Below are 10,602 nucleotides of genomic sequence, written 5' to 3' on the forward strand. Positions count from 1 at the left end.
GCTAGTGAAGATCTTCTCCCAATCTGTGGGCTTTCTATTGATTTTGCTAGCTATGTCCTTTGCCATGAAGAAGCTCTGCAACTTCTTGCAATCCCATTTGTCCAAACTTTCTTTGATTTGTTGTGTTTCCAGTTCTCTATTAAGAAAATTTCGGCCTGAGCCAAGGAGGCCTAGGGTTTCTCCTATAAAGGCTTGGAAATAATTATATTAAGTGAAGTAAGCCAAGCCCAAAGAAACATAGGTCCCATGGTTTCCCTTATTTGCAATATCTAGTATATGTATGAGTCAAGCAGGAAAGGTCAGATAATGTGATGTTAGGAAAATGAACCCTTAGATATGTATTCAAATGTTTTTTTCTTTCATGCATTTGTTTCTAACTCATTTATAAGATTATTTCTTTGTAGCTTTGTATATCCCTCCCCCACAGTATAACCCCTGCTTTCACTATATTTGATGTCAGTATAATTTGTGGAGGAGATGGGGAAACACAAGTCATTTAAGGATACAGGTGGACCCGATGCAATTATGAGAAGTACAAGTTGTCATGTCAAAAATGAACTTTACAACTTTGGTGTGTGTGGGGGGGATTGGGTGGAGGGGTGGGGGGAGGCTAGGAAGGGATGTAAAGGGAAAACAAAGAGGAGGCTGCAATGCTTGATAAGAAATGTACTCATTATCTTGCCCATGTAATTGTAACCCCTCTGTAGAGTATGTTCACAAAAAATAAAAATTAAAATTAAAAAAAAAGAATTGAAGACCCAGAAAAAATAAAATAAAATAAATACACTGAGATCGTGCAACATTCACAGACCTAATAAAAATACTAAGGATTTTGAAAAAAAAAAAAAAGATAAGCTCATTATCGAAAAGGAGAAAGGCATTAAGAAAAACTAGTATGAAGAACAGGAATGAAGAACGACATACCATCATTGGGTATCCTACAAACAATACCAATAGCTCCAAACATTAAACACCATGGGAAAATGTCTAGAGGTTACAAAAACTGACTTCAGAAATTTCAGAACATCTGTATGTCTTTGATTACTAATGCATGATATCCTTTTAAAAATAGAAGAACTGTGGTCCACATTTGACTTCTTGATGAATTCTACTAAATATCTATGAAATGAAACTTGTAAGATGAATTTCAAAGTTACATTGGTTAATGGTTATGTAAAGAGACAGACATATTGATGAACATAGACAAGACAGCCAGGCCTCAGGGGCTTTTTTTTTCTTTTTGTCAGTCATGAGGCTTGAACTCTGGGCCTAGGAGCTGTCCCTCAGCTCTTCAGCTCCAGGCTAGTGCTCTACCACTTGAGCCACTTCTGGTTTTCTGATGGTTACCTGGATATAAGAATCCCGCAGACTTTCTTGTCCAGGCTGGCTTTGAACCGAGATCCTCAGAACTCAGCCTCCTGAGTAGCTAGGATTACAGGTGTGAGCCACCAGCACCTGGCCCCAGGGGCTTTTACCTGTCATTTTAGCTCTTCAGGGGTGGGGTAGGAGAGCTTAGGATCACCACTAGGAATCAGCCTGGACAGGAAAGTTCATGAGACACTTACCTCCCATGAACTACAAAAAGGCCTGAAGTGAAGCTGTGGTTCAATGGTTAAGTACTGGCTTTCAGGAGAAATGAAAGGACAATGCTCTGAGTTCAAGCTCCTGCAGTGGCACAAAGCAAAACAAAACAGAGAGCAAAGTAAAAAAAAATAAATAGTGGAAAATGTGTGCTTATGTAGACCTCTGACATAAGGGCTGGAGAGGCCTACGACAAATCTTGGCAAAGTCACCTATGCCAGTACACTGGCAGGGCTGACCATGGCCAGTGCATGGTCCCTGAACTAAAGGCAGAGGTCCAGAAGCAGAGGTCCAGCTCCTGAGTAGCTAAGATTAAGAGCACCAAGCTAGGAAATAAACTAGGATTTGAGCCAGAATTAAGTGCAACAAAGGGATTAAGTGCAGCAAATCCATCTGCCCAGCTCTCAGTCTCTAGGATAATAACCTTCTGTCCTTCAGGGTTCTGAAAGGTCAAACTTTTAGAAATTTGCTTCCTAAGCCTTATGTGATAAGAAGTTACTTGTAGATTTCTTAAGCATCTAGAAGCATAAAAGAGACATCATTAACCAACCCTGGGTTCAAATGACATTTTCAGGATCCATCCCATAGCTGTGTTAGCAGGAAGAACTCTTCAATGTAACAGTATATTTCAAGAATAGAGAAGATGGGCTGGGGAAGGTGGCTCAGTGGTAGAGTGTTTGCCTTGCATGCATGAGGCCCTGGGTTCAATTCCTCTGTACCACATAAGAAAAAAGCCAGAAGTGGCGCTGTGGCTCAAGTGGTAGAGTGATACCCTTGAGCTGAAGAGTTGAGGGACAGCACCCAGGCCCAGAGTTCAGGCCCCACAACGGGATCCCCCCCCCCCAAAAAAAGAACAAGTTTCACAAAGGCAGAATGGGTGCAGAGATCTAGGTCTGCAAGATTAGGGGGCAGAATTACAGGTTCAAAACAGAAGCAGGCTGTAAAAGCAACTTAATTGGTTACAAGGACAGCATTGGCAGGAAACTGAAAAATTTGTTACAGAGTTACACAAGAAGTCAGGCTTTTTCTCAGCCTGTTAAAGTAATGAGTTTAATTAAAATGCCTCCCTCAGGTTCTGGGAAAGCCTCAGGCTATCATTAGGTTAACAATAGTGAGGTAGTTCACTGGAGCAGAAGCCTTCAAGGGCCCTGCTCTCTGGCCTTTGGGAATTGGTGTTTTACTGTAAGTCAGATTTGAAAGCCTGTCCTCTAACTGTGCTAGTATCTTTTTTTTTTTTTAATTTTATTTTATTTTATTTGAGAACATACTGTACAGAGGGGCTAAAATTACATGGGCAGGATAATGCATACATTTCTTACCAAGCATTGCAGCCTCTTCCTTTGTTTACCCTTCACATCCCTTCCCAGCCTCCCCCCTCCCCCCACCCAATTATACCCCCCTCCCCCCCCCCACACCGACATTGTAAAGTTGGTTTTGACATGACATTTTGTACTTCTCATTGTTGCAACAGGTGCACCTGAATCCTTAAACGACTTGTTTGTCCCCATCTCCTCCACATGTTATACTGACATCAAATATAGTGAAAGCAGGGGTTACACTGTGGGGGAGGGACATACAAAGCAACAAAGAAATAATCTTATAAATGTGTTAGAAACACATGCATGAAAGAAACGAAGACATTAAAATACATATTTAAGGGTTCATTTTCCTAACATCACATTATCTGACCTTTTCCGCTTGACTCATACCTATACTAGATATTGCAAATAAGGGAAACCATGGGACCTATGCTTCTTTGGGCCTGGCTTACTTCACTTAATATAATTTTTTCCAAACCTTTCCATTTCCTAACAAATGGGGAAATGTCATTCTTTCTGAAGGAGGCATAGAATTCCATTGTGTATATATACCACATTTTCTTGATCCATTCATCTACTGAGGGGCATCTGGGTTGGTTCCATATCTTAGCTATGGTAAATAATGCTGCAATAAACATAGTTGTGCTGGTAGCTTTAGTGTGATCTTGTTTGTAAACATTTGGGTAAATGCCCAAAAGTGGGATTGCTGGATCATAGGGGAGATCTATGTGAAGTCTTTTGAGGAACCTCCATACTGCTTTCCAAAGTGGTTGAACAAGTTTACATTCCCACCAACAATGAAGTAAGGTTCCTTTCTGTCCACATGCCCTCCAGCATCTGTTGTTGTTAGAGTTCTTGATTTTTGCTGTTCTAACTGGAGTGAGGTGATATCTCAATGTTGTTTTTATTTGCATTTCTTTTATGGCTAGGGATGTTGAACATTTCTTCATGTGTCTAGTATCTTTTCCTTCCTTGATCCTGTAAACCATTGGAATGGGTGTATTACAAACATGTTTAGAATTATAGATTATTTGAATTCTAACCTAACTACTTTGCTTCCTTCCTTCCTTCCTTTCTTCCTTCCTTTCCTCCCTCCCTCCCTCCCTCCCTCTTTCCTTCCTTCCTACCTTCCTCTCTCCCTACCTTCTTTCTTCCCTCCCTTCCTTCTTTCCTTCCTTCTTTTTTTTTTAATCTTTCAGAGCTCTACCATTTGAGCCACATCTCCACTTCCGGTTTTCTAGTGGTTAATTGGAGCTAAAAGTTTCATGGACATTCCTGCCCAGGATGGCTTCAAACCATGAGCCTCCTGAATAGCTAGAAATACAGTTGTGAGCCACCAGTGCACAGCTTGCATAATTCTTAAATAAATTGGCTACTTAAATATGTCTATCATCCTGAAGCGATCTGAAGGTATTGACAGCTTCGTGAAGGTACTATCAAAAGCCTTCCAAACCAAGCAACACTGGTTTGATACAGCATGTTTGTTGCTTGGAGGATTGTCATTGATTCCTGGAGCTCACAGCTCATTAAATGGGAAGAAGAAAGATGCAGGAGATGAAATGTAAGAGCAAGTACATAGCAAATATCTCAGCTTTGATATTAAAATGAAGTTTGGACTCTGTAGCAAAGGAGTACTTATGGATGTAAAACTATGTTTTGTGAAAAGATTTCCAAAATGAGTAACTATTTGATGCAAATCATTTAAATAATCTTAGCTGATATTGTAAGACATTTGCATTTTTGAAGCCCACAATTTCATCTTAAAATGTTTTTTAAATCATTCCAATATCATCAAATATATCATAGATTTTATGAATCAGGTATAGAGAAAAAACAAAATAACAGAAAAAGGATAAAAGAATGCTTTGCATTTGACCATTCTAGGATGGTATTTATTAGTTTAGAGTAAATCTTTTGAGTAGAGTGTATCTATTTCCCTGGGGTCAGTGCATCACAGAAAGCTGGGGAGGAAAACACACAGAACCTGACAGTGGATTTCCATTTGTCTCATGGGAAATGGTGCTTTAAATTTTGTGACAAAGTCTGATACTGTGATGGAAATTTGATTTTTATGACAGTACTACCAAATTATCTTTCTCAAAGCAGAAAAAAAAATGTGTCCCTTTCAGGATGTTTTTTGTCTTTTTTTTTTTTTTTTTTTTTTTTTTTGGTACTGGGGATCGAACCCAGGACGTTGCACTTACTAGGCAAGTGCTTTTGCCACTGAGCTACATCCCAGCCCTCCTTTCAGGATGTTGATGAAACTTATTATTAGGAGATAAGGAAACATGACTGCTTGTTTTCATAGTGTTAAAAACAGTGATGTTTACTCTATACACTTAGGAGTTACACTTTGGTAATATCATCCCACATTGAATTATTGTTTTTAGTTGTTATTGTTTTCCTAGCTGTGCTAGTTTATTATGTTGTCTATCTTCCTTTATTAAGAGAGAAAAATAAGAGAAAGAAAATCATTTATAATCTCAGTAAAACAAGATAGGAAAGATAGAAATCATTTATAGTAATGTACATTAGGCTTTTAGAAGATTTTTTATAGCTCAAAAATTGTATCCCAGTACATTTTAATACTTTTAGATTTAGAAAAGTATAAATAATATAATTAAACATTTGATGCAATTATGAGGAGCAAAACTACTCAAATAATGTATCATTTCTGAAAGGCAGACATTGTAAAACACATCCTCACTGTCATATAACTTCTCAAAATCTGATCAACTTAATTGTTTTATTGTTAAAAGTACTTTATTTGTACACATTTAACACATGGGAGCTGAGGAAGCTATGATTTTTCTGGATGTATACAGATATATTATAGCATGCAAACATAGGTTTTCCTGCATGCCAAGTACATAGGAAAGAAATAGTGACAATGGGCATATTTCAGAAAACTTAGAATAGAGTTGTGTAGGGCCTATTTTAACTAACTATTAATTAACCATTTCCCCCCTCTGGATTTGTTTTCGAATGATTTCCTTTCAACATGTTACTTTGTTTTCAACATATAATTTGATGAACCAAAAAATATTCATTTGGGATCTGGGTTCACACCTATAATCCTTACCCCCTAGGAAGGCTAAGATATGAGATGTGAGGATCCAATTAACCAGATAAAAGCCAGAAGTTGAGATGTGCCTCAAAAAACTACATGAATATGCAAGGTAAGGGTTTAAGCCCCAGTAACACACACACAGACATCCCCACAGGCAGACATATATATTCATTCAGTATGTATTCTTTATACAAAACAGTCTCCCTTTCTCTCTCTCTCTCCCCCTCTCTCCCTCCCTCCCTCCCTCCCTCTCTCTCTCTCTCTCTCTCTCTCTCTCTCTCTCTCTCTCTCTCTCTCTCTCTCTCTTTCTCTCTCACACACACATACACACACACGCACACACAAACATTTGGGAGAGGAGGCTTGTACTGGCATTTGAACTCTGGGCCTTGTACTTAGTAGGCAGACACTCTACCAGTTGAGGACACTTTCATCTCACTTGGCCTTGAAATTATTTTACCATAGGATTTTACACATTTTCCCTGGGCTTAGTCTCAAATCTTGATTACCCAGCCTGCATTCTTCCTGTAGTTCATGCATATTTTAACCCTCACCCTCACCCTCAACCCTACCTTTCTTAGATTTTTTTTCTTCTTAACTTTAGATAAATTGGCTACAGGAAATAAAAGATGGATGAGTATCAGACTACTGACACACTTCTGAAAATTTGTTAAAATGTTATGTCTTCATAATTTAAATTTTATGTAAGATGTTTATTATATACCATGACCTTAAAATTTAAATAACAAAGTGTCAACATCATTGTTACTTTTGCAGTAAATTTTTATTTTCTTTTATTCATGCCTACTTCTGTTGTTGTTGTTGTTGTTGTTGTTGTATGTTGTGAGGCTTGAACTTAGGGCCTGGGAGATGTCTTTGAGCCTAAGGCTAGCACTCTATCATTTTAAGGAACAGTGCCACTTCCAAATTTTGAGTGGTTAATTTGAGTTGAGAGTCTCATGCCCCATGCAGCCTGGGCCAGCTTCAAATCATGATCCTCAGATCTCAGTAGCTAGAATTAGTAGGTGTGAAACACTGGCAACTGGCTTTATGTTTACTTCTTAAACTACAGTAGTCACATATGCATTTTCAAGCATCTTGAAGAAATAAGTCAGCTATAAAAAAATCCTCAAAAACTGTTTCTAATGTAGCATAATGTCACTTTGTAATTAAATATTTCTTTGTGAGTTACTATTTTTTTAGATTTAGATGGTACTGAGGGTCCAATCCATGAGTTTCTAAGGCTTAGACAATTGGCTCTCCCACTGAGCTGAACCTCAATCCTATTTCCTTTTGCTTTTATGTACATGAGTGACTAGTGACATGACATTTGCTTCTTCAACATACAGATTTTTTGGTTGATATTTCCAGCCCAGGGTGGGGAAAAAAGAATGACCTGACCCATGTGATTTTGGCTGAGTGATTAAACCTGAGTGCTGGAGTCTTACAGATGCTTAGCAGTGAAATCACTTCGATTAGTCTAACAACTTTGGTTTAAAGCCAGCTGGATGCCCCAAAATCTTGACTTCACTTTTGCTGTGACTGCAGTACAATGAAGACAGATGGTTCAAAGCATTGTCATTAAAAGTTCACAACAGAGTTGCATAGTGGTTTGGCTACTGTGAATGAGAAATAGACTGAATGAATTATGGCACATGAACTTAATCAGTTTCATCTTGTTTATATCCAGGCACCTCTCCAACTCATCAAGGTCATTTGGAATTTCAAACCAGCTTTTAAATGTGCTAATTGTCCTACCAAATCGGTGTCATCAGCAAATTTAATAAAGATACACTTTGGTTCATCACCCCAATCATTAATTTAAAAAATGTTTAATAGTAGCTAAGTAATGGCCTCAGAAAAACATGCATAGCACTTAAAGTTTCAAAAGTTGATACTGTATCTCAAAATTTCTTACCACTTGATGTTCCCCTCTGGTTAAACAATATATATGTGTGTGTGTGTGTGTGTGTGTGTGTGTGTGTGTGTGTGTGTGTGTGTGTGTGTGTGTGTGTGTGTGTGTGTGTGTGTGTGTGTGTGTGTGTGTATAAATTATCATAACAAGTTCATCTGTGTATAAAAGCTAGTGTCAGACATTTAGATCTCAGAACTAGAAAGAAAGGAATACATCTACAGTATTTCTTATTGACATTTTAGCTCAGTTTAATTTTTATTTGAAATGTCTAAAATTAAATTATTCGAGTCTCAATCTTATTTTTTTCTCTTATGTAACCTCTTTTTTTTAGAGATTAGTTTCATTGAAGTGTTTGGCATTTTTGTCTTTTGCCAATGGTCTTCCTTCAATCAGGTATAGCCTCAACCCAGACCTTCTAATTCCTTTGATTACTCAACCCATTCCTCCTCAAACTCTCAAGAACGCACAACTTAGTATTTCTCATTAGGATGCTATTACAATATTTTTCAACTATCAATATAAAGCATCTTACTATAACCACCACTGGGTACTAATCTGTCTTTCTAATTTAAAAAGTTCATCTTTTTTTTTTTTGTTTTTTATTGTGAAAATACCATACAGAGGGGTTACAATTACATGAGCAAGGTAATGAATACATTTCTCATCAAGCATTGTTGCCTCCTCCTTTGTTTCCCCTTACCATCCCATCCTATCTCCCTCCCACACATCCCCAACCCCCACCCCTTGGCGCCAAAGTTGTAAAGTTCGTTTTTCAACATAACATTTTGTACATCTCATTGTTGCAATGGGTCCACCTGTATGCCTATTTAAATAATTTGTTTTTTCCCTTCTCCTCCACAAATTATACCAACATCAAATACAGTGAAAGCAGGGGTTATACCGTGGGGGAGGAACATACAAAGCAACAAGGAAATCATCTTATAAATATGTTAGAAACAATAGCAAGAAAGAAAAAATTATTTGAGTCATTATCTTTGGGTTCATTTCGCCTTATATCAACTTATCTGACCGTTTCTGCTTGTCTCAGACATATACTAGTTAGTGCAAATAAGGGAAACCATGGGACCTATGTTACTTTGGGCCTGGCTTACTTCCCTTAATATAATTTTTTCCAAGTCTTTACATTTCCTAACAAATGGAGCAATGCCATTCTTTCTAATGGAGGCATAGAATTCCATTGTGCATAAAGACTCCACATAGAGTTCCACAACCCTGCAATCCCAATTTTGGGCATTTACCCAATGATCACAAACAAGATCATACTAAATCTACCAGCACAACTATATGTATTGCAGCATTATTTACCATAGCTAAGATATGGAACCAACCCAGATGCCCCTCAGTAGATGAATGGATCAAGAAAATGTGGTGTATATATACAAAAAGTCCATCTTTAATAATACTGTTGCATAATTCTCTACCAAATCTGCAAACTGTGTCATTTCTTACTATACCCATTTCCCTTAAATAAACTTTCCTCAGCAAAGTAACAAGGTAATTGTATAACTTATGAAATATTTACTGAGTCAAATGAGAAAAATGTTCTAATTTTCATTTAATGATATCTTCATTCCATAGTTAAATGTAACACATACATGTTAATTATAAAAATAAAGTGTTATGCATTTTTTAAAGCCTCCAACATTCAAGGAGGTATATGTAAATATACAAGCAGAGAACATGAGTAATATCTGAAACAGATTTTTTGTTTATTCATATTTAATAATGTCTTTATTTGCTTTCAGTTAGATATAAGCTGTGATTTCAGTATAATCCTGGAAAACTGTCCTGGAAAACTAACATCACTGTTTTGTATTATTGTTATACTAAATGTGACATCAAATTCAGCACAAACCTATTTTTCCATATTCTTTCACTTCAATCGAGTTCTAGTCCTTTAAATGCCTTCATTGAATTGTATGTATTTAGAGTACATATTTAATATATATTTTTAAAATTTTACTAAAACTTATGGAAACTTCTCTTATGCAAGCCTCTTTCTCTCCTCTCTCACCTCTTCCTCTCTCTTTCTCTCCCTTATTCCCTTCCCCCACTCTCTTTACCCTCCCCCTCCCCTCCTCTAGGTACTGTGAGTTAAACTCAGGACCTGGGCTTGCTCACTTATGGCTGTTACTCTACCACTTGAGCCCCACCTCCAATTCAGCATTTTGCTGGATAATTTCAGATGGAGTTTCACAGGCATTTTTAGCCAAACTCTTGCGAAACCACAATCATTGAGGTCTCAGAATCTCAAAGAGCTAGAATTACAGATGCAAGCCACTGGCACCAAGCCTGAGTGTGTCTCGTTCTTTGGCTTTGGCTTCAGTTGTGAATGCTTGGCTTGGTCACTTTCTTGCAAGCCACTTACAAGATTCCCAGCAATGAGAGCAGAGGTAGAATTTTCTGCAAGGGTGGAAGGTGCCGGAAGGAGGATGGCTTGGTTTGGTTGCGGATGTTGGAAAAGTTCTAGCAGAAAATGATTACAATATGGGAAGACGACTGCTAGCTTCTGCCTGTGACCTAAATGCAAATTTCTTTGAGCAGATGTGGGAAATTAGTAGATTTTACCCAGTATGATGATTCAATAGTTCAATCTGCTCTTCGTAAGTATAATTCCGCATAAATGCTGCATTAAATGCCTAGCTGTGATCCTCATGTGCTGCAGTCAGTTCCAACTGCCCTTGAGACAAGACATC

This window comes from Dipodomys merriami, unplaced genomic scaffold, assembly GCF_024711535.1.
Source record: "Dipodomys merriami isolate MVZ:Mamm:240054 unplaced genomic scaffold, mDipMer1.0.p SCAF_1446, whole genome shotgun sequence".
Taxonomy (NCBI): domain Eukaryota; kingdom Metazoa; phylum Chordata; class Mammalia; order Rodentia; family Heteromyidae; genus Dipodomys; species Dipodomys merriami.